Below are 16,066 nucleotides of genomic sequence, written 5' to 3' on the forward strand. Positions count from 1 at the left end.
TCAGAAAATCAATAAGGAAACACCGGCCTTAACACCTTAGACCAGATAGACTTAACCCAAAAGTAAGAGAATACATATTTTCAAGAGCACATGGAAGATTCTCCAGGATGGATTATATATTAGGCCTCAAAACAAGTCTTAATAAAGAAGACTGAAGTGGGGCGCCTGGGTGGTTAAATCTGTTGAGCGTCCGACTTCGGCTCAGGTAATGATCTCATGGTTCGTGGGTACGAGCCCCGCGTTGGGCTCTGTGCTGACAGCTGGCTCGGAGCCTGGAGCCTGTTTCAGATTCTGTCTCTCTCTCTCTCTCTCTCAGAAATAAATAAAACATTAAAAAAATTTTTTTTAAATAAAAATAATAAAAAAGACTGAAGTGATACCTAGCATCTTTTCCAACCACAATGGTATGAAACTAGAAATCAATTACAGGAATAAAACTATAAAATTAACAAATTAATTAAACAACGTGCTACTGAACAACCAATGGGTCATAAAAAATAAAAAACTACCTTGAGACAAATGAAAATGGAAATCTAGCATACCAAAACTTACGGGATGCAGCAAAAGAAGTTCTGAGAAGGAAGTTCATAGTGACAAATGCCTACATCAACAATCAAGAAAACTCTAAAAAAAAAAATCTAACTTTACACCTCAAGGAACTATATAAAGAAAAAACATGACACCCAAAGGTAATAGAAGGAAGGAAATAACAAAGGTCAAAGTGAAAATAAATGAAATAGAAACGAAAAAGACGATAGAAAAGACCAATGAAAGTGAAAGATCATTCTTTGAAAGGATAAACAAAACTGACAAGACTTCAGCTAAGCTTACTAAGAAAAAGAAAGGACTCAAATTAATAAAATCAGAAATCAAAGAAGAGAGGTTATGACTGATACCACAGAAATACCAGAGATCATAAGAGACCATTATAAACAATTATACCTAACAAACTGGACAACTTAAAAGAAATGGACAAATTCCTAGAAACATACAACCTGCCAAGAATGAATCATGAAGTAGAAAATATGAATGGGCCAATACCTAGTAAGGAGATTGAATCAGAAATCAAAAGCTTTCCAACAAACAAAAGTCCAGGACCAGAGAGCTTCACTGTTGAATTCTACCAAACATTTAAAGAATTAATACCACCCTTCTCAAACTCTTCCAACATACAAAAGGAGGGAACACTTCCAAATTCATTTTACAAGGTCAGGATTATCTTGATATTAAAACCAGAGAAGGACACCACAAGAAAATTACATGCCAATATCCCTAATGATCAGCAAACTAAACTCAACAATACATTAAAGGAATCATATATCACAATCGAGTGGAATTTGTTCCAGTGATGCATGATTGCACTGATTTACATTTATAAATCAATGTGATACACCACAATGAAAATATCATTACATATCTCACAGTTAGAATGACTATGATCAAAAAGACAACAAACAACAGGTGTTGGCAAGAATGTGAAGAAAAAGGAACCTGTGTGCACTATTGGTGGGAATGGAAACTGGTGCAGCCACCATGGAAAACAAGAAATTAAAAATAGAACTACCTACCACGGGCACCAGCCTGGCTCAGCTGGTAAAGCATCTGACTCTTGATCTTGGGGTCATGAGTTCAAGTCTCACGTTGGGGTTAGAGATTACCTTAAAAAAAAAAAAATAGGACTACCATATGATCGAGCAGTCCGCTTCTGGGTATTTATCTTAAGAAAATGAAAACACTAACTTGAAAAAAACATATGCATCCCCATGTTCATTGCCAAGACACAGAAAGAACCTAAAGATCCATTAACAGATTGAAGAGATAAAGAAAATGTGATGTATATACACAATGGAATATTATTCACACAAAAAGAAAATCTTAGAGATAACAAACAGATCTTGAGGAGTTTTGCTAAGTGAAATAAGTCAGAAAAAGACAAATACTGTATCAGTTATATGTGGAATCAAAAAAGAAAATGAAAACTGGAGCTCACAGATACAGAAAACAGACTGATCATTGCCAGAAGTGGGGGAGGGGCACTAAATGGATGAAGGGGGTTAAAAGATACATACTTCCAGTTATAAATAAATCACGGGGATGTAATTTACAAGTTAATAATACTGTACTGCATATTTGAAAGTTGCTTAGAGTAAATCTTTAAAATTCTCATCACACACAAAAAATGTGTATCTATGTATAGTGATGGATATTAACCAGACTTACTGTGATGATCATTCTGTACTAATAGAAATATCCAAATCAGGGGCCCCTAGGTGGCTCAGTTGGTTAAGCATCCGACTTCAGCTCAGGTCATATCTCATGGTCTGTGAGTTTGCGCCACACATTAGGTTCTGTGCTGATAACTCAGAGTCTGGAGCCTGCTTTGGAATTTGTGTCTGCCTCTCTGCCCCTTCCCCGCTCACACTCTGTGTGTCTCTCTTTCTCAGAAATAAACATTAAAAAAATTTTTTTTAGTAACTTGAAAAAAATACAACATTATGTTAGGGGCACTGGATGGCTCCATTGGTTAAGCATCTGACTCTTGATTTCAGCTTAGGTCATGATCTCATGATTGGTGAGTTCAAGCCCCATGATGGGCTCTGCACTGACAGTGTGGAGCCTGCTTAGGATCCTCTCCTCTCTCCCTCTGCCCCTCTCCTGCTCATGCTGTCTCTGTCTCTCTGAAAATAAACTTAAAAAAACTTTTTAAAATCATTATGTTGTACACCGGAAACATAATGTTATGTATCAATTATACCTCAATAAAAAATAAGTTATAGCTTCATAATGGACTGGTTCTCAAACTTTAACATACATCAGAATCTTGTTAAAACAGATTGCTGAACCACACCCAAGAGTTTCCACTTAAGTAGTTCTGGAGTGGAGCTCAATAACTGGCATTTCCTAGGTGATACTACCCATCAGAGGACACATTCTGAGAACCACTGTGGAGGTCAATGCTGGAGTGAGCCATCCAGATTCTCTGCTTCAAGACTGGGGCACTCAGAGTACTGGAGCACATAGATGCAAGTCCCTTTCCAGAAAGGGTGTCTGAAGGGTGTTGCCCCACCCAAGGTTACAACCTTCTTTGGGGACCCCTATCTGATGACAGCATACACAAAGTATATAGGTGAGATCACATCATGAAGAGGAACAAGAAACAGTCGCGTAAAGAAATGTGTGCAGATGTGTGTGTTAGTTGTAAATGGAAACGGACAGAACTTTTATATGAGAACATCTTGTCCTGCCGCAGAGCAGTCTCATGCTACTTCCAAGTATTCCCCTGGCACGATCCTGGTGATTTAAAAAAGCAAAGTCACTGCAGTAACAAAATTAGGCTCTCAAACTGCTGGTGATAACTCCCCTTTTGAAAATCTGGAAGATGGTAATCAAATTTCCAATCAGGTTACTTGGTTACTGTGTAATTAATAGTGACTCAGTCTTATGGTCTCCCAAATATCACTCTGTTTGGGAAGTCACTTGCCCTCCTGAGGAAAGGGTTCCAGACTTGCTGATCTTTTTAGCAGAAGGGTCTTCATCAAGGATAAGTAATGGGTGGCCTGGAAGCCCAAATTACTCTGTTAATTCTCTTTTGTTGGGCAGTGCTAAGCCACTTGGTACTGCAGAGAAAACAGATTGTGAGTCCTCAGGGCAGAATCCAAGTGAGACAGACATGATGCTCCCTCCCTGCTGCTGCTAGTCAGTCTTGTGCCAACAAACCTGCATAAAATGCCAAAGCTGGGTCCAAGGTTTAGAAAAACAATGTCTCCCAGAAAGCACTCAGAGGGCACAGATATAACTGATGCTCTTCTGACAAACACTCCTGACCCATTTAACAGATCAGAAAATAGAAGGTTCAGAAAGGGTGAGATGATTTCAACTTAGAGAAGATACGTAACAGAACTAGGAAAAGAACCAAGGTGTCTGGGCTCCTTGCTGAAGCCCACACACTGCCTTTCTATGTCACTGTGGGGAGTAGCTCAGCACCTGTCTTACAGCACTCCCAACATCACCAGCCGGCGCCTTCAGTGTGTCCAAAGGGTCTTGGATCTGCCTAAGAAGAATGTGTAATTGCTACTGACAGAAAAGCCCAGATGGGAAACTCCAGTTTTTCCTATTGCCCAGAATAGGGACATACTGCCACAGACCTGGGTACCCTTCAGGACACAGAAAGCTCCCTGATAGCAGAGGGGCCTCAGCAAGGAGCAGCTCCACAACAAGAAGCCCTAATATGCTTCAGTGCCAAGCTCAGGAGAGTCTGATCATAAAGGATAGAGGTGTACTCCAACACAGCTTTGTCAAAATTAGCTCAGTAAATATGTACTGGAAGACAGAGGAAGGGTATCTATTAGTGGAGTAAGAGACTGAGCCATGTTTGAGGGATCAAAGACTGCAACGCACTGAGTGAACATGCACTCCCCCTGCAGCACACTTGTGTCTAAGATGACCAGAGGAATGGCCATGGCCATGTTGCTGTCCATGGTGTTCAACTCAGTCCTTCCAAGTTGCTCTGGCAGCTGCATTTACTTCTTGGAGGAAAAAATATTTTCTGGGTGAGGGGAATAAGAGGGTGCAAGACAAAAAGGAGGAGCTGTCCTAAGCCAACCCGAGAGGTACTTCTTTGTTAACAAGTTGTAAGAAATTGTCTTGCTGGTGGTCTGTGTGAATGATAAACATCAAAGCACTAAAGTGCTAAGCAAAAATGCAGAATTAATGTCTGTCCAGGTGGCCTGTAATCTAAGTGCATAAGTTATTAACACCTGACTGCTCCCTGCACTGGAGAACTCCTGGGATATGAGCACCAGCCTGGAGTTAGCACCAGTGTCCATACCTGGAGCTACCTGGAGTCACAATTTACCCAAAGCATCCATGCCCAGGGCATGGCGGCTAGATTTCTTTTCTTTCTTCCTTTTTTTCCTAAGTCATAGCAAATAACCACTAGAATTAGCAATTAAAAACTGAAATTCTTTCTATTACCTTCTCTCTTCTCACACTGAATAAGCAGAAAATGACCATAACGATGCTAGAAATGACTGTGTAAAATGATCTGACTACATTATTTTTAGCTTTAGGAATTTCAGAAGGGCACAGTATATACTGGAGGCCTACAGTGTTATTTTTTTTAATACCTGAAAAGCCTATGTAATCACATTTTCTCCTTCAGTTAAATGTTCAAGGTTTTTTGATTTTTGTTTTTTAAGTACTAACGTGCCCTTTTTAAAAGAGGCATGTTAGCCTGCATTGCCATAAATAAATAAATGTTACTCTTCTCATTAATTTTCATTATTAAATCAGGAATGTGTTCCATTGGGGGAAAAAATTAAAATAGTCTTACAAATAAAATTCATAATGTGGCAATCTTTCAACCTTTCTGATCGAACACTAAGAATAAAATTCAAACAAATGCTGAGTTAGGTTTGTATTATAATAAAATGAGGGGCACCTGGGTGGCTCAGTCAGTTAAACATCCGACGTCAGCTCAGGTCATAATCTCAACGGTTCATGGGTTCAAGCCCCACATCGGGCTCTGGACTGACAGCAAAGAGCCTGGAACCTGCTTAGGATTCTGTGTCTCCCTCTCTCTGTGCCCCTCCCCCCGCTCACACTGTGTGTCTGTCTCTCCAAAATAAAGATTAAAAAAAAAAAAAAAGAAATAAAATATACTCACAAAATGTTCTCACTCATCTGGAAAGCTTTAGTAATTTGGCTAAGCCACCTCAACATCTTACTTCTGGAGGAGGGGTTGTGTTTGCTTTTCCCGCTACATAAATTAACTGATAGAAGTTGTCTTGGGATGAGGATAAATGCCCATAATACATATAAAGCTAATGACAGAGTCACCATTCTGGTTTGGCCACAGATACTCCCCCAGTGTGACACACAGGGCACACATAATGTGCTGTACAGCAACTGCCCGTGTAGTGATCTGACCATCTCAATGTCTTCATGTGGACCACCATCCCATGAACCCAAAGGCCAATCATTTTAAGACTCTAACCAGCTGCTGGATGGAAAATATACCACAGTCCAAAGAATGACATAGGCAGTCTACCCAAAGAGAGCAGGAAAAAAAGCATGACAATATGGTAACATATACAAAAGTTCAGACTTTATAAAGTTTAGCTCCAGGGGCACCTGGGTGGCTCAGTCAGTTGAACGCCCAATTGTTGATCCTAGCTCAGGTCATGATCCCAGGGTTATGGGATCAAGCCCCATGTCAAGCTCTGTGCTGAGTATGGAGCCTGCTTAAAATTCTCTGGCTTTCCCTCTGCCCCTCCCCTCACTCACAAACTCTCTCTCTAAGGAAAAACAAAAACCTTTAGCTCCATAAATTCAGAGATTATTCCCATGTATGGAGAAGAGACTGTCAATAACTTTAAAAGGTGAGAACACATACTTATTTTGGTATTCTGGGATAATCGGTTTATATTTGGAACTCTATCTTTTAATTTAGTCCACATCCGATGACCTAGGTGTTTAAATTACTTGTCACTCACTCACACAACAGTATTTACTGAGTTCGAGTCACGTGTTCAACAACCTCTTCTCAGTGTTACAGGGACTGTGGCAAGATGTCTTTCCCACAAATGACAATATCTCCCCCATCCCACTTGACCTTCTTCCTGTGTGACCAGCTCACCCTGAAGAGCACAGCAAAAATAACACTTCAGAGACTAGTTTATAAGCATGTCACACACTTCTAGCTTGTGGTCTTGGGACTTGCTCTTAGGACCCAGCTGCTATGCTCAGTAGGGTTACCACGTGCAGAGGTCACACATAGGTGTTCTAGCCAGCAGCCCAGCTGAGGTTCCAGCTGACAGCCAGGATCAGCTACAAAATATGTGAGTAAAGACAAATTCATGATTCTAGCCCCTAGCCAGATATTCACCTACAGTCTTTGAATATCCCACTATAGGCCCCAGACATTGTAGAGCAAAGACAAGTTGTTCTCACTACATGAGGTCCAAATTCCTGACCTACAGGAATCTGTGAGCAACATAAAAATGGTTGTTTTTACACCACTGAGTTTTGGAATGGTGTGTGATGCAGCAATAGCTAGAACAGGGATAAAAAGGTAACATAAGCCACCACCCCATGCTAGAATTTTATCATCCTAAAGAGATGACACAAGATACACATATAAAACAGTTGATTAAGACTGAGTAACATTGAGTTGAATGAGCAGTGCAAACAATGGGTGCCTTGGCAATTCAGAGAAGGCACAGGGTCAAAGCAAAGTAAAACAGTCAATGGGGCTGGAAAAGAGAGCTGTTTCTTGGGGAGGTGCCTCATAGATGATACTAGCATGGTTTTTTTCAATCCATTTAAAACATAGTGCCATTCTTGCCATTCAAGAGCCTCCTTATTTTCGGATTCCAAATGGAGAACACAAGCCCTTTTCTACAAACCCTCACTACCAGTGTGATCCAAAACCCAGCGGTGCCAACCTGGAGTTTGACAGAAATGCATAACTTTGGGCCCCATCCCAGACCTATGGAATGGGACTTGACAGCTGACAAGACCCCAGGCGACCTATACACATAGTAAAGTGTGAGAGGCATGGCTCTCAACCTGCTTTGGTTTGTCCCACTGGACCTGCTGGAAAAATCTCAAGTGCCTGTTTTGGTTAAGCTACATAAACACACTCAGCCTCACATGGATCAGTATCGTTCTGCTGTCATGGTTCCCAGATGAGGAATCAGAGGTAAATGGAGGTTAAGAGGCTTTCCCAGACTCTACAGAGAAAAGTAATAACCCCACTGGGGCCGGAACCCCTTTTCCATGAGTTTTCTGTTTGTTGATTAGTCATACAATCTGACCACAACAGGTCAACTGATCTAAAGACTACCAAAATGTCCTCATTTCACTGGGGAAGAAAATAAAAACTGCAAAGAAAAGAAATTAAGGAACATAAGGTCAGTCTGATTGTGCTTTATCTATAATCTGGATATGAATCTAAAAAATCCTAGACTGTTATTTGGCATGAGATGGTCTTAGGGTGTGAAAAAAATCTGATAACCCTGAACCAAGAAGATGCTTGCAAAATCCTACAATCACATTTAAATTTGTTTGGTGATAACCAGCAACCAATTATTGGCAGAGCCTTTAAAATCTTCAAGGAGTAAGTGGTAAAAATTAAATATGAATCACAGATTCTTGGTTAAGCAGTGAACTTTGATTTATATAAGTCAGAACATCAAGATGCAGAGTACATAAAAAAAAAAAAGAAAAAAACTACACACAGCAATGAAACCCAAAATAGATAAAAGTGTGCCTCAAAGTTATCAAAGTCACTACTACCCTCTGAGAAGCAAGACTACAAAATCTCAGAAAATGCAGATTATTTTCATAAATAAGTCCTCAATCCTTAAAAGTTCATTATTACTTTAAGGAAGACAAAAAAGAATTTATAAATCAGAATCAAGTTCACAGGATTAAGAGCTCAAAAGTGAATAGTTGACCTCCCTTTGATCATTTTAGTCCCATGTCTTATTGGATGTAACAACATCCTTAAAACCCAATCAGTGAGCCTCAGTTTTTGCCTTACAAGGATTTCTTTTTTTTTTTTTTTAATGTTTTTATTTTATTTCTGAGAGAGAGAGACAGCGTGAGCAGAGGAGGGTCAGAGAGAGAGAGGGAGACACAGAATCTGAAGCAGGCTCCAGGCTCTGAGCTGGCTGTCAGCACAGAGCCCGATGTGGGGCTCGAACCCACGAACCGTGAGATCATGGCCTGAGCCGAAGTCGGACGCTTAACCGGACTGAGCCATCCAGGCGCCCCTCCTTACAAGCATTTCTTTATCATACTTATGGCCCAATTCCACATTTTGGGGGGATTTTATAGCAAATTAACTTCATTTATAAAGTATCGATTAATTTATCGATTTCCCCTTTTTCTTTATAAATCAAATAAATCTAACTGCTCACTACAGTTTTTGAGCACAGTAAGATAATGAGGTAAATCTCTTGAATTAACTGGAAAGAGGGAACCCCATGAAGCTCCATACCCTTTCCCTGCATAGGGACAGCAGGCCTACCACTGAGGACAACTGACTGTCTGTCCCCCCTCTAGCAAAGGGTGGAATCAAGTTTTTAGCTAAATGGAAGTCCAAAGGCAGAGGATCCTGAAGTTATTCCCTTGTCTTTAACTGTCCCCTAAAAAAATAGTCTAATACAATAAGACAATATATATAACTCTTTTTAGATTATATTGCTGTTATTTATATGCTATGAGAAATGCAATGGCCTTAGAACCTCACTCTACTATTGTTCAAATCAAGGGCTGGCTAACTGTGGCAGGCAGATCATGTCTAGCCTGCCACATGCTTTTGTATAGCCCATGAGCTAAGAATGGATAAAAAGTCAAAAGAACAGTATTTCATGGCATATAAAAACAATATGAAACTAAACTGACAGTGTTCGTGAATGAAGTTTTATTGTAACAGACGCATTCATTTGTTACATATTAACTATGGTTGCTTTCCTGCCACAAAAATGAGTTAAGCAGTTGCTGCAGAAACTGTATGGCCCACAGGCCTAGAATATTTACTACCAGGCTCTTTACAGAAAAGGTTGGTTGAAATTATGTTATGAAGTCATCAGAATATGCCAAAGGAATATTTTCAAAGCGTGGTCCTAAGGACCCCTGCATGAGAATTATGTGAGCTGCTGGTTACAATGCATGTTCCTAAGCCCCACCTCAGACATAATAATCAGAATTTCTGGGGGTAAAGGTCTGAGAACTTATATTTCTGGCAAGTATCTCTGTAAAAGGAATTTAAAATCATATTAAGATTAAACTATTATGGAAAAGATAAATATTATTTACTGTACTTTGTACAAGCATAAATGGAACAAGAAACTCCTTAAATGTACATTTAAAAAAATTATTTTCAAATAAAATAATACAGTAGTTATTTGGACTTAAGACATAATCCAGTATAAAACAAGTTTCATTTCATTTACATTCTGGATCCTCTTTAGCTGAAAGTTTAACCAGGTAGTTGAGACTCTGTCAAACACTGAATACTCCAGTTTTTAGCAAGAACCATGTGAAATGATATACAACATCTAATCCTGAAAGTTCTGTCCCCTAAACATGGCATATGTGATAGTGCTATTGAAGATTTCTGTGTCCTTCTGACATTCATCAAAAATGTACTGTTTAGGGGCGCCTGGGTGGCTTATTCGGTTAAGGATCTGACTCTGATTTCAGCTCAGGTCATTATCTCATAGTTCATGGGTTCGAGCCCTGTTTCAGGCTCTGTGCTGACAACGCAGAGCCTGCTTGGTATTCTTTCTCCCTCTCTCTGCCCCTCACCACTCATGCGCTCGCGCGCACTCTCTCTCAAAATAAATAAATAACTTAAAAAAAGAAGGAAAAATGCAGTTTAACTTTAAATAAACAGACATAAATAAATCAAGTAGGCTGGAGTGAAACCTATATTCATGGGGGATGGCAGTCTCAGTGGAGAAGGAAGGAAAGGAGCCCAAGGAAGCTTCAACTTTATAATCCTCACCCCGCGTTTTTTAAATAAAAGAAAATAAGTATGACCAATTTTGGGTGGTAATGATATAAACTTGTTCTTTGTAATTTTCCATATGATTGCAATTTCTAAAAACAAAAGTTATTTGGAATAGAAGAAAACTAATTGCAACAAATGGTTGTCAACCCGAACCACCCCCTCCAGGCTCTGGCCTGCACCTGCTCTTCACATGGGAGCCAGACTAACAGTTGATCTGGTAAGAGAACTTGGCAAGGATACCGGAGTGGCACAATGGCTAAGTTAATAAATTCCTAATTATAAATTTTGATTTCAAATGTGTATGTAACTTGTATGCTGACAGTACTCTACTGGATTTTATTTTTATTAGTACTTTCTCAAAACTTCATCTCATAGTCTCTCTCTTCCAGGCATGGAAAGCTGGTGCCTGGCATCCTCTATCTGCCACATACGTGTTCACTAGTCAACAGAAGCAACATACTCTACTGGAAGAATTTTCTCACGTGTATCCACAAACTCAAAGACATAAGGAGTCAAGAAGACCTGAGCCTAAGGCCTTTGATGCTAAAACTTTTCTGGGACAAGGGCAGAAGTTAAGGCTAGCAGTTGCATGTGAGTTTCAAAAGAACGTTTTTGTTCACTGAGACTGAGAAGGCAGGGGAAAAGCTGGCCAAACTGGACAGGAGGTCACTCTCTGTCAGTGCTAAGAGCAGGAATGAGAAGTGAGCAGGGAGGGCTGTGGGTGGATGTCACATTATGTGGCCAGTAGAGCAATGACCTCAGCACCCACACTCCGCCCCTTTCCCTGCAACAGGTGAATACAGAGTTCCTCTATAAATCACTGCCCACTCAAAGGGGTACCAAAAGAACACAAGTAGGATTTCTACCTCTATCACTCAAATTAAGATCCTCTGATGCTACTTTTGATCCTTTCTTTAAAACTTTTTAATTTATAGTTAAGTAGTTTTTAAAATTATGATTATTTTAGAGAATCTGAAAAAACTTCAATACAGAAGTAAAAAAAAAAAGTACTCATGATTTATGTAAAGCCCGAAAATAGAGCATACAACCATTTTCTAAGATGTCTTACAGAAGAAATAAAAAAGGAACTACAAATCTTACATTCCTTGGGTTCTTTACTCTTCTTTATCCCTCCAACTAAGAAAAAGGATATCCCTGGGGGGATTTTCTAAACCTACAGAATTGTAGAACATTCTACACTAAGGACAGAAAGAAACTGTTAGCAGTTAATACTAGGCACTATAGATACTCAACAAAATACCTGAATTTAATAATTTAATAACTGTCCTGACATAACCTCCCCATCTCTCCATACCCTCTTTCTCCCTTCCTTCCCCTCATTCCCCTCCCCCAGATCTCTCTCAAGCACACTCGCCCCACCACACACACACATAGCTTTAAACCCAGCTATCAACACCAAACTCAAGCAATTAAAGTTAACTTGGCAACTGTCTACTCAAAAGCAGAAATCCTCTAGTTCAAATCCAGTTTTAACTACCTCTACTATGGCATACCAACGCAGATGTGGGGAAAAAAGTACATTTTAAACACTGTAAAAGAGTAACTTATTCCCACAGCCAAGAAGCTGTGATTCCTTTGGAAATGCCAAGGAAGGATTAGCCTTGGCTCAGTGCCTTTTAAAAAGGTTCTGGACATGCACACGGGCATTCTCAGAGAGTCCTCAAAGGATACTTTAACAAGGACTGCACACATCACACACAAAAGCCAGCGCTGCTGGTCTACACATTCAGGGCTGGGTACACGGCAGGCATTCACCAGCGCAATTCAAGTCACCAAGTCACAGCATATGGTGGCCTGAGAGGTAGGATTCACCCAAAACCTTTAAAAGGAAACCTGGCTGGCTCACTTGGAAAAACATTCAACTCTTGATCAAGAGGTTGTGAGTTCAAACCTCACATTGGGGGTATATTAGAGATTACTAAAATAATAATAATAATAATAAACCTAAAAAAATTCTTTACAAAAATAAGACTTCTAGGTAACTAGATACTTTTTTTAATACTTCACTTTGAATATTTATATTTTCCTGTAACTATACGTTTAAAAAAAACGGAAGGAGTGATTCTGTTGGGTATTTGTCAACCATATAGAGTGGAAAAACCATCATCTCTAGCCTTTGGGTGGTATGGTAGTCCAAACCATACAATTAAACACAAGTATACATAAATATTCTGCTACACAAAGGGCCAGGGACCAGACTGCCTTGGTGGCATTCATTCGTTCACAGTGTGAATATCCAAATACAGTATGGTTAAACAACAAATACTGCAGATTATAAATTCAAGCCTGACACCATTGGAGGAATGTAAATTGCTACCAACTATTTTGGAAATTAGGCATCAGCTAGTAAAACTGCAGATACATACACATGTGACCCCTGTTCATAACTGCCCCAGACCAGAATCAACCCAGCTGTCCATCAACAGATAGATAAATAACTTGTGGTATGTTCATATGAAAATGAACTAATCAGAGTCACTGGTAACAAACTGAATGAGTCGCAAAAAGAAATACCATACTCTAAGAATTAAAAAATATTATGAGTGTGTGTATATGTTTACATATACACATTTTAATATACACACGTATACAATGTTGATCCCCCCAAAATATTTAAATGAGTACCTACTTTGATTCCATTTGCATAAAAGTGAAAACAGGAAAAATGACACTTGTTCAGATATTAATATTTAGGGTGTGAAAATGAGAGACAAGAATGGAAGTGATTTCTACAAAAATTAGGGTAGGTTACCTCTGAGGTGAGGGGAGACGCCGTCACTGGGAAAGTATAGGAGGGAAGGTGCTACTGTTCTTAAAAAGAATTCATTAATTTATCCACTTATGTTCTATACATTTTTCTGTGTGTTATAATTCACAATAAAAAGGTTAAGTAAATAAAACATTGATGTCCAGGAATTCAGAACCATTACAATTCTGGCCAGTGTGAGGAAAGAGCACTTCCTCTCTATATGTCACTCTTAGCCTGTCAGTTTCATGAGGTCAGGGACCTTATTCACCTGCTACCCCAATATTCAGCACTTAATGATTTTACCTTTAGCATGGCAAAAGTCCTCTAACATATAAACTCTTGATAGGAATTGTTTGAACCCACCCATCTCCTGAAACTACTGATTTGAACTGTACCCATATTAACATTTCCCTTTGTCTCCCAGTGAAGCTTTCATAAATAACTAAAGCTACTACCTTAAATGTTCTCTGTAAGTTTATACCCAGGTGCTGTTGCTTTAGCAACACCCCCCTCCCCCTCCCCTCCCCCCCACCACACACACTNCTTATAAGCAAAGAGGAATTTATTAGTAGTCCAAGATATTTTTTTAATGGGAAAATTTTCATTTCAACCGAGAGTAATGCCTAGGATCTTAATGATTTAACTGCTTTGAGGGTGTTTAAGAAGGGGCCATTTGCCCATTGTCCTGAGAAATACTACCATGCTACAGAAATAATAAGCCTTTACAACCAGCCGTACTTAAAACGCATGCTACCTATTCTAGACAGAAACCAAATCTCTATGAACAAGACTGGTTAATTTTACAATTCATTTCAATTAAAAAGTCACTTTGTGCAAATAGACATAAGAACGCTTACAAAAGTCTGAGAGGATACACACAGACCAATAAATATACACCCAGTAGTTACTTTTGGGAACAATACTCAAAAGAAAGCTTTAACCTTATCTGTAAAGTTTTAATTTTTACAGAGAGAATGATTAATGAATTTCTGGTGACAGTCGGAAAAAGCATTTTTAATCCACCTTGCCTTAAAATCGAGTTGCAAAGGAATTCACCAAACACGCATTCCTCCCCTAAAGACCATCATTTAAAAATGCTAACGTTTCCATGCTAAAGTTTTAAAGGATTTCCTGGGTTTACACACCTGAACAGTTTATATATATATAAACACATTTATACCATTCTATTAAGGAATATTACCGAAATCATACCTGCATTCAACCAATATGAAAGATTTCAGATGAGAACTCAGCATAGACACGTTTGACACTGACGTTACAGGGACTTGGAATGAAGGAAACTGTCTCCTGTTTTATGGGGGAAAGCCAAAAATATCAAGCAACTACCTCTCCTCCCCCAAGCGTCAGAAGATGAGTCAGAGCTGGAGGCAGGAATAGGGCCCATGTGTCAAGCCGCCTGTGCAGGGTGCCTTCCTACCTCCACCCGACAGCCCTCTCCTCCCACCCAGGTCAGGGTCCCTGCCTCAGCCTGTCCCTAGTGAAAAGGAGGCAGTTATTCATTCCGGGGGCAACTCATTCCCTGCATTTCTAAAGGGAGCCCAAGAATGGGAGCCTTTATGAGTCCCCAACAACTATCACCAAATGCAGCCCAACAGAGTGAGTGGAGCTTCCAGGCACACTCACACAACTTTGCAAAAAAAAACAAAAAACAAAAAACAAAAACAGCACCTTTGTTCCCCTCATTTTAAACAACAGGAAACAGGCAGGGAGCAGCTGTGACTTGTCCAGTATCACTTAACTTTGTGACAGAGCTGAGTCTCTCACACGGAGATGCAGATGCCTGGCCCCAGCCTCTCTGACTTTCTACTTGATCTGTACAATCTCAGGGAAGATGTTCCAACATTCCATTATACTTCTGCGTTTATGGACTAGGAATTCCAAGAAACTCAGGGTTAAGTTTCTTGGTCCATATTTCTTTAAGGTTAGTAGAGAATCAGGACTTGGTTCTTTGCCTCCGTTTTTACATCTGTAAAACGGGATGGTAATGCTCTCCACCTACCTCTCCTATAAAACTACAATGAACAGCTAAGTTAACACATGCCAAATGCCTTGAGGTCTTGCTGGATGAAAAGTGCAAGGCAGTAAAAAAAAAAAAAAAAACCCACACAGTAGAACTGCATTTGTAAGTCACTCCTTCCCTTGCCTCTGGGATGCCCAGTTACCATAACACTGGCTGGTACCATTGGCAACATCCACCTAAATAAAATATAGTTATACAATCCAGTTAAGGCAGCTCCAGCAGGCGACTCCTCTCGCACACAAACAACTCAACTTCGCTTTGAAGCGAGGGTAGTTAGGAGAAATGAAAAGACACGTTAGCACTGTGCACCCCAATCTACCACCGCAGAGAAACGCTCAAGTTGAGTACTTGGCATTGCTGAAAGTCAAGTTGCTTCTGTCGATGCACCAGAAACCTATGGAAGATGTGAAGAGCCACCGACGGCTCCAGTGGCTCAGAGCGGGTGGATGCTGACGGCGGGTGAGGTGGAGAGACCATGGCGCTGCCGGAAAGCAGAGGGTCAGGAAGGAGGGAGGAGGAGGGAAGGGGGGCCGACAGCATGCTGGCGAAAGAGCCCCAGGACCGGTACGCGGGGCCGGCGCGTCCACCGCACTGGGGAGCGGCCGGAGGGCGCGCGCCCAGAGCCGGCGAGGAGGGGGCGCCGCGGAGGGCCCAGGGCCTCGCCGCTCCCCGCCGCCCAGAGGATGCGAGAACCGCCGCGGGGAGGGGGAGGCAGGTGTGGACGCCGGTACAA

The 16,066-nt window shown here is 40.5% G+C and overlaps 1 protein-coding gene across 5 annotated transcripts in view; it reads right to left on the reverse strand.

The window, feature by feature from the left end:
- Window positions 1-16,066, reverse strand: part of DUSP14 (dual specificity phosphatase 14) — a 30,555-nt gene that overhangs the window by 6,929 nt on the left and 7,560 nt on the right. The window contains exon 1 of one of the 5 annotated variants that reach the window (XM_077745578.1): window positions 14,505-14,587. The exons of 3 other annotated variants lie outside the window; for them this stretch is intronic. The gene's annotated coding sequence lies outside the window, so the exon portion shown is untranslated. Of the gene's footprint in view, window positions 1-1,568; window positions 1,592-14,504; window positions 14,588-16,066 lie in introns of those variants that run through there. One more of the 5 variants, XM_077745581.1, reaches the window with a different exon arrangement.

Source organism: Crocuta crocuta, unplaced genomic scaffold (assembly GCF_008692635.1).
Source record: "Crocuta crocuta isolate KB4526 unplaced genomic scaffold, BGI_CrCroc_1.0 scaffold333, whole genome shotgun sequence".
Classification (NCBI taxonomy): domain Eukaryota; kingdom Metazoa; phylum Chordata; class Mammalia; order Carnivora; family Hyaenidae; genus Crocuta; species Crocuta crocuta.